The sequence below is a fragment of the Maniola hyperantus genome, chromosome 3 (assembly GCF_902806685.2).
Source record: "Maniola hyperantus chromosome 3, iAphHyp1.2, whole genome shotgun sequence".
In the NCBI taxonomy this organism is placed as follows: domain Eukaryota; kingdom Metazoa; phylum Arthropoda; class Insecta; order Lepidoptera; family Nymphalidae; genus Maniola; species Maniola hyperantus.
In genome coordinates this window covers 13,825,230-13,833,596 of record NC_048538.1, presented here as the reverse complement: position 1 = coordinate 13,833,596, position 8,367 = coordinate 13,825,230, and the positions used below count along the sequence as shown (strand labels likewise).

Sequence of the window (8,367 nt, the reverse complement as noted above, 5' to 3'; positions counted from 1 at the left end):
CTGTTTTTGTTATGTGTAACTGAAGATCTATTTGCAAAGGGTTTGTTCGCTGGGTCTGAACAAATCCCATGTAATAATACATAATATGTTCGGGGGATCAACCTATTGTTCTGTACCTTTTTTGTAGTCTAAAGGATAAAGGGAATGACATCTACGATTCTGCGTTAGAGGTAAGTAATGGATTGTGTAGTTGACATTGGTAGTTCCTAGTTACTTTATTTTTAATTCGTAGATGAGTCAACTTTTGACTGCTATCCCACCGGATGAGGATGACGAATTATAAAATGGCAGCTAGTGCTAAATAAAATAAAATGCTAATAAATAAAGGGCAAATGGTATAACTACATGGCTTGGATGTAAAGCTTTGCCAGTAACATCGCGCTCCCCCCTGGTCGATGGTACCTACCTATTATGAATTTTATTCCCAAAAAAAAAAACTTGAACATTGAATGGCTTCCCTTCTACCGGCTACCTTTCTACCGGCAAAGCCGAACCGCCAAGCGTTTTACCGCTCCGGTACGATGCTGGTGAGAAGTCAAAGGGGTTTAATAAAACCTGCCATACCCTTTCCAGATCAACCCGCTTTCATCTTAGACTGCATAATCACTTACCACCAGGTGAAATTGCAATCAAGGGCTAACTTGTATTTGAATAAAAAATATAAAAAAAAAACGGTTCCATGACTGTGGGACTGTCGTCTAAAATTTCAGCCTTTGGCGTTGCTTATTAAAACTTCCTTGGTTTACCTTTACCCTTTGGTAAGCTAATAAGTCCTGCAAACAAAACCTACATTACCTGTCGACCTAAAAAAAGTTTCGTGCGGGCCAATTTTCCGAGAAAACTTTTAAGGGCGGAGCGAGTTCGCGCACGCGTATTACGTTCGCTGAAGAGTTGTTGGCCATTGACGACAACCGCAGGCTTGAGCTAGCCGCCTGAAGTAGTCGCCGCGAAACCTTCGAACCATGCGAACGCATACGATGCACTGCGCACTCTACCCGGGAAAACTTTGAAAACCAAAAATTTTTTAAAAAAAACTTTAAAAACTCTTATTAAGTTACCACTACATCGGACATACTGAAGTTCAAAGTCTGTAAAGTTTTTTGAAGTTCGTAAACTTTTTTTTACGGGTGGAAATTCGTCTCTAGGTAATTTATATGTTTAGTCTTATAATACGATAACTATTTTATGCTGCTTGACTTTTATGAGCCTTTACATTTTTCTACATAATACATAATTATATAAACTTTTCCTACATATAATTTCATGAACCTGTCCATTTCTACAACTATACCTCTATATCTATATGAAGTAAACTCTATTAAACCAACCGATTTTGTTATAGTATACCTACACGGATGATACCCATGACTTGATTCGCGTTAATTTAGGTTTTTAAAAATCTCGTAAAAACCCTTTAATTTCCCCTGTTTCCCGTAAAAAAAGTAAGCAGCATGACGTGTCACTCTACAGGTCGTCTACTATATTACTTTTGCAAAAAATTACGTTGATCCGTTGCTCTGTTGCGGCGTGATTGAAGGACATACCGACATACAAAGACACTTTCACGATCATTAAATTAATAGATAGTGATAATTTTTTAAGTCCCTACGAGTTAAATAATATGAAAATATTATAATTTCTACTTTTTCTGAATTTATAAACATCCTTCAGATTGAATTATTTTGACGTCAGCCGAAATAAAAATATACCATCAGCTCGAAACTTCAGTCTAGTGCTGACGTCACTAAAATGGCGGCCACGAGCATGTGGCCGCCATTGATGGGTTCCACCAACCTCTGTAGTGACAGAGGTTACTTCAGGTTTTTATTTTATTTTATTTTTATTGAACCACCTACAGAATCATATAAAAAATACATTATTAAATTATACGCGGCTACAGCATGCAAGTTTAGACGGATAAGTCGTGCGAAAGAACTTAGAACTAACAGCTTATGAAAGAAACATAAAGGTAAGAAAAAAAAGAAAAAAGATTAAGTGTAAGAAAACATAAATTCAACCATAAATTAATTATTGAAAATATTACAATAAAACTTAAAGGTAGCCTAATTACTATACAAATCATGCCCGCCAAATGATGCCAAGAATACTGGCTGCATTTCCGCGCGATCCATAAAATTGGTTCACAGTCGCTTGGTATATTTTAATAGTATGCTATGTATACATTTATGAAATCAGTAGTTTTTGCTTTTTCATTTGACATGCCACTCGATACAATAGCAAAAAATTTTTTAAAGACCCCCACTTTTTTGGGTGTAAAATCCGTCAGATTGGTTTTTTTTTGGATAAAATGCAGCCTGTGTCACCCGAACTATAACAACGAATCAATTGACACCTCATTCATCAAAATCGGCCCAGTAGTTTAGCCGCTACAGTGGAACATACATAGATACAAACACACATACATACATAGACTGCGAAAATCATAAGCCTTCCTCTTGAAAAAATAATTATTATCCTAATAATATTATGATAATGTGAAAGTGTGGATGTTTGAATGTTTGGATGTTTGTTACTCAATCACGCAAAAACAGCTCAACGGATTTGGATGAAATTTGGAACGGAGATAGATTATACCCTGGGTTAACACATAGGAAATGAAATGAAATAGGCTACTTTTATCCCGGAAAATCAATGAGTTCCTGCGGGATTTTGTAAAACGTAAATCCACGCGGACAAGTCGCGGGCATCAGTTAGTGTTAAAATAGTGTGAATTAATATCAGGCACACAAAATAATTAATATTATACTCAGAGGGACTATAATTGATCTGAAAAAGGTAAAGCCCCCGGCCACAGGCATAACCCATCAAATAAGCAATGAATGAACATAATAGTGATTGGAAATCGAACTGTGAAGCCTTCATGATCGACTCTTATGTCATATCCGACAATGATGCCCATTGTCTTTTTTGTGCGAGATTTTATTTAGGAATGGCCCAAACTTAGATATTTTTTTAACGTCCATTTATGTAATGAAACGTTTGAAGTGGTAACTTATTTTAGTAATCAAGGTAAAATACTGAAATATATTGTGGGACTACAGGATTTGTTTTGAATCTATAGATATTGATATCTATTTTAAGTTTAAACACATTGCATTCTAATCTAGCCTCGCAATTATGTTTTACTAGCTGATGCAAACAAACTAACCTTGCCAAAAATCACATAAATCCGTTGCTCTGTTGCGACGTGATTGAAGGACAAACCAACAAACCACCAAATAATTAAACCAACAATCAAACACACTTTCACAGTTATAATATGGGTAGTGATTGAAAAATCCTTTAACTTATTTACATGATGGAAAATAATCAAAAGGAAAAAATGTCTAGGAATAGGTACTTATCCAAAATAAGTTACATTGTAACGCTGTATGGAAACAAATTGACGATAATGATGTCAATTTCAATATTTCCAATATAACATACCTACATAGGAAATTGAAAGTGTTCTCGCAAAACAAAACTAATTAGTATAAATCTAAATTGATAGAGACAAAAAAATACCGAAAGTAGTAGGTACTATCGAATAACAATATTGTTTTGATATTTGAATCGTACATTTCAAAATTTACGGGATTGTTTCCGTAGATATAATTATTTAATATTATGTATCTACATATATCTCGTTTCTAAATATTTATTTCATATTGGTGCCTACTTTTCATTAGAAAGAACTTGTGAAAAATATTTAGAACTAGGGTGATACCCGCGACTTCGTCCGTGTAAGTTTCGCTTTTAAAAAATCCCGTGGGAACTCTTCGATTTTCCGGCATACAAAGTAGCCTATGTCCTTCCCCGGGATGTGAGCTATCTCTGTACCAAATTTCGTCAAAAACGGTTGAACAGATGGGCCGTGAAAAGCTAGTAGACAGACAGACAGACGGGCAGACAGACAGACACACTTTCGCATTTATAATATTAGTATGGATTTTACAAAAACGAGTTAAATAAAATGCGAAACATGGTCGGGAGCATGAAATGAACAAACTCGTAACTACACATAACACCGGCTCTCAAACTAATGGAATAGAAACGTATTTTATAAAAATGAAAGATACACTGTTAGCCTTTTAACTCCGCTGCAACATTACTGTGGGAATTCGCTTCAGTCTGCACTGCTGGTAGGTATTAATGCAATGACGTGTAGTACGCGACAGGTCGAGATGGCAATCGGGGTGGCAACGCCCCGCACACCCGCACAGTACAACCTGGTGCGAGCCAAAACCTTACGGTTCAATTTACGGTGCCTATGTAGAGTAGACGAGAAAAAATCATCCCCACTTTACATGTTGGAAGCTAATCTAAAAAAAATATTTATCACAATTTTATTTCACCACTTTGTCAGCGTGATTAATATTTATACCCATGCCAAATTACAGATTTCAAGCACTAATAGTCTCTGAGATTAACCGAGGACGGACGGACGGACGGACAGACGGACGGTCATGACGAAACTATAAGGGTTCCTTGTTTACTACGGAACCCTAAAAACACCCAAAAACATAAATTAAAAAACACAGACATACAACGCCATAACGCCTCTGTTCCGTCGTACGTAAAATTAAAACAATAATTGATTTCAAAAAAATTATAACTTTTTAAATTGATCAATCAATAAACAAAATTATCCATTACAGAAAGTAGAGATATCAACCTAATTGGCTTTCTGCAAACGAAATATCAAAGCCTAAATTCTTTTGATCAATATAAATCCTTTTGATCAAGTAGGGGTACGTTTTTACATCGCCATTGACACTGCGAATGAAATCACTGACAAAAGTTACAATTCACTAAACTTCAAAGACTACAATACCGTTTGTTAGATTCAAATGTATTGGTATAAAATACTTGTATTGAAAACGAAATCTATATATATAAAAGGAAACGATGACTGACTGACTGACTGATCTATCAATGCACAGCTCAAACTACTGGACGGATCGGGCTAAAATTTGGCATGCAGATAGATGTTATGATGTAGGCATCCGCTAAGAAAGGATGTTAGAAAATTCAACGCCTAAGGGGATGAAATAGGGGTTTGAAATTTGTGTAGTCCAGACGAAGTCGCGAGCATAAGCTAGTTGGATATAAACTATGTATTGAGTCTGCTGGTCTGGTCAACAATAATAATTTAATGTATTTTAGATAGCCTTTTGATTTTACTTTTGAGACAAACTACTTTGTCTACATAACACGCATGGGTGTCCTCTCAAAATAAGAGGGGCTTTAGTCTAGCACTATGGCCAAGTGAATTGGCAAACTTATCACACACTTTTGAGAATAATATTGTGGAGAACTTTTAGGCATACAGGTTTCCTCACGATGTTTTCCGTCACTACATTAGATATCTCCTTAGTTATTTTTGGAAATATTGTTTTCCAATAAATCTAAATATCTAAATATATGTATAAAAGGAAAAGGTGACTGACTGACTGACTGATCTATCAACGCACAGCTCAAACTACTGAACGGATCGGGTTGAAATTTGGTATGTAGATAGCTATTATGATGTAGGCATCCGCTAAGAAAGGATTTTTGAAAATTCAACCCCGAAGGGGATGAAATATGGGTTTGAAATTTGTGTAGTCCACGCGGAGGAAGTCGCGGGCTAGTATTATTAATAACGGGTATGGGAGTAGTAAAAATCCCATATCTTTCCAGGTAAGCCCGCTTCTCTCTGACTGCAACCTAACTTATGAGTTAAGGTCACAGGTTAGACTACAGTCAAGGGCTAAGTATCTTACTTATGCTAATTGTTTTTTTTGTAAAGCAATTAAGTTCAAGATTACACTTATGCGGGTCACATCGCTTTTAGAATTTCTTGTCTTGGAGACTTCGTAATTTACAAGCGTTGTACAAGAACTTTTTAATCAGCGATGGGCCAGTTATTTCAAGCGTTATTTCAAGCGCTTTTTATCCGAGACGAAGTACCTAACCGTACCGCGTTCTCCAGCCCTTTACATACAAACGTATAGTACGCGACAGGTTGAAATGCCAATCGGGGAGAGAACGCCCCGCACACCTGCACAACCCCCGCGCTAACCGATGCGGGCGAGCGCGGGTGACGTGCGGGTGTGCGGGGCATCCCGCCGCCTCATACCCTGATTGTCATCTCAACCTGTCACGGACTATAGTTTGGTTCTTATTTGCATACAAACCTCTGTCTCAAAATATAAAGTCTCTGGTCTGATTTGATGGGAAGCTTCGCTCGTGGCTAGTTATGACTCGGCAAAGACGTGTTGCAATTTGCAATCGATTAGTATTCCATGATAATGCCGCGTACGTAAAAACTGATTAGGGGTATAGATTTAATTAAAATGTCCCTTACAGCCCCTAGCTACAAGTTTCCACTTCTACCTAAGACTCTTACGTCATTATAGTCCGCGCCAGGTCGAGATAGGAATCGGGATATGCGGCGGAAGTATGCCCCGCATCACCCGCGGTTTTCACACCCACACACAAGTGTTTTTTTTTACGAAATCTTTTTATCCCGGAAAATCAAAGAGATCCTTCGGAATTTTTCCTAACCTTCCTAAACCCACGCGAAGTCACAGGCATCATCTGAGTATTCCTAGTAGGTCATAATTTTATGAACAAAATTACATTAGGTTTAAAATGTGTTGCTTTGTTACATAAATGTAAATAAACTTTCTTTTTTATGCTCACCACATGCTAATGGTTCATGATTCTGATCAATCAGTCCACAGAAACTTTTCACTGAGTTGTTATTAGTTTATTACCCTAATTTTCCAAAAATAAACCTTTATTAGTCGTGTATACTAGTATGGTATTAAAATCAAATTATCCTTTATTTCGTTTTTGGCTAGTGTTTTGTTGCTCGTAATAAAATGTAACGATGTCAGGGCAAAGTAAGTTAACTTTTAGTAGGTACATAGAAGCTAAAATAATTTTATGTAACCTTTTCAGTTTTTATAAAGGCCTGGTGTTGGCTCTCGATTAAACTCTTCGATTTTCCAATATAAAAAGTAGTTTGTCTCCGAGATGTCTTATCTCTTTACCAAATCCCATCAAAATCGGTCAAACGGATGGGTTTTTTAAATTCTTTTTTTAATTATTATTGCAAGATAGTCTTGCGATTGCCGACAATCATGCTTAGAAAAGCAATGATGAGGTCTAGGTTGGAGCGCGCTTGCCTAGAAGATACCTATTCACTCTTATTTTGAAGATATTTACGTGGCAGGAATATATTATTATACAGTTATCACTTAACATTAGGTGACCCACCTGCACGTTTGCTCGCCATTTTTATTTTAAAAAAAAGGAAACACGGACGCCGCCGCCGGAAGGGTATTCCACACCTTAGCGGTTCGTATCAGAAACGTTTCGTGCGAGTTGATTGGATGTCGACCACATAAGGATTCCGTTGTAACTCATTGATTTTCCGGGATAAAAAGGAGCATATGTCCGTAAAAGCTAGTAAACAGAATTGATTAAAAGGCTGCATAAAATCTAAATAGGTATATAAAAGGAAAAGGTGACTGACTCACTGACTGATCTATCAACGCACAGCTCAAACTACTGGACGAATCGGGCTGAAATTTGGCATGCAACTAGAGCTATTATAACAATTTTTGAAAATTCAACCCCTAAGGGGGTGAAATTGGGGTTTGAAATTTGTGTAGTCTACGCGGGCGAAGTCGCGAGCATAAGCTAGTTAAAAGTAATTTTTTTTTCTAAAAAAAACTTATTGGGTTGTAAAGCCATATTCGTACTTTCCTGGTTTCATGGTCAAAGTTAAAGAAACTCTGAGGTGTGCAACCTAAAATGCCTTTTTGTGGTACTGTGACACACTGGCTCTAACAGATAGAGATTGTGGATATTAAGTAACTAAGTAGAACTAACTTACATAGTTTAAGTCCGCTGTCCAACAGCTTCGTAAGTTGGTAACTGAATGGCAAACTAATGTGACTATTGAAGACAAACTGCAAAACTAGTGAGCAATAAACAACTCAAGGTGTAACGATCCTCCAACTTCACCAGCTCAGTTAGCAGATGGTAGCCATTATTTGTTGTAAATGTGTTTCAATTGGAATGCTTGCTTAGTGTTTGTTAATTGGAAACTATTATGGCAATATTAATAAAGGTTTATTATATAAAAAAAAATAACATAATTTTTTTTGAATTATTGTGCAAAATGTCGAAAATTGGCAATACTTCTTAGTACTATGGATAAAGAGAATACTTAAGAGTGCCTGACACAACGCTTCTCTTTATCCGTGACACGTTGTTTGATGTTTATACATTTGTCCCGCTCATGTATTAAGTATCTGAAGGCGACATTATCACGTCGACTAAAATATTGAAGCGCCATCGATTCGCGAAGTG

General features: G+C 36.7%; 1 protein-coding gene across 6 annotated transcripts in view; it reads left to right on the top strand.

The window, feature by feature from the left end:
* The first annotated feature begins 939 nt into the window (after positions 1 to 939).
* Positions 940 to 8,367, top strand: part of LOC117996213 (nitric oxide synthase-like protein) — a 116,014-nt gene continuing 108,586 nt past the window's right edge. For 4 of the 6 annotated variants that reach the window (XM_069509402.1, XM_069509398.1, XM_069509399.1 and 1 more), the window contains exon 1: positions 940 to 1,145. The gene's annotated coding sequence lies outside the window, so the exon portion shown is untranslated. The remainder of the gene's footprint in view (positions 1,146 to 8,367) is intronic. The other 2 variants (XM_069509401.1, XM_069509404.1) reach the window with 2 other exon arrangements.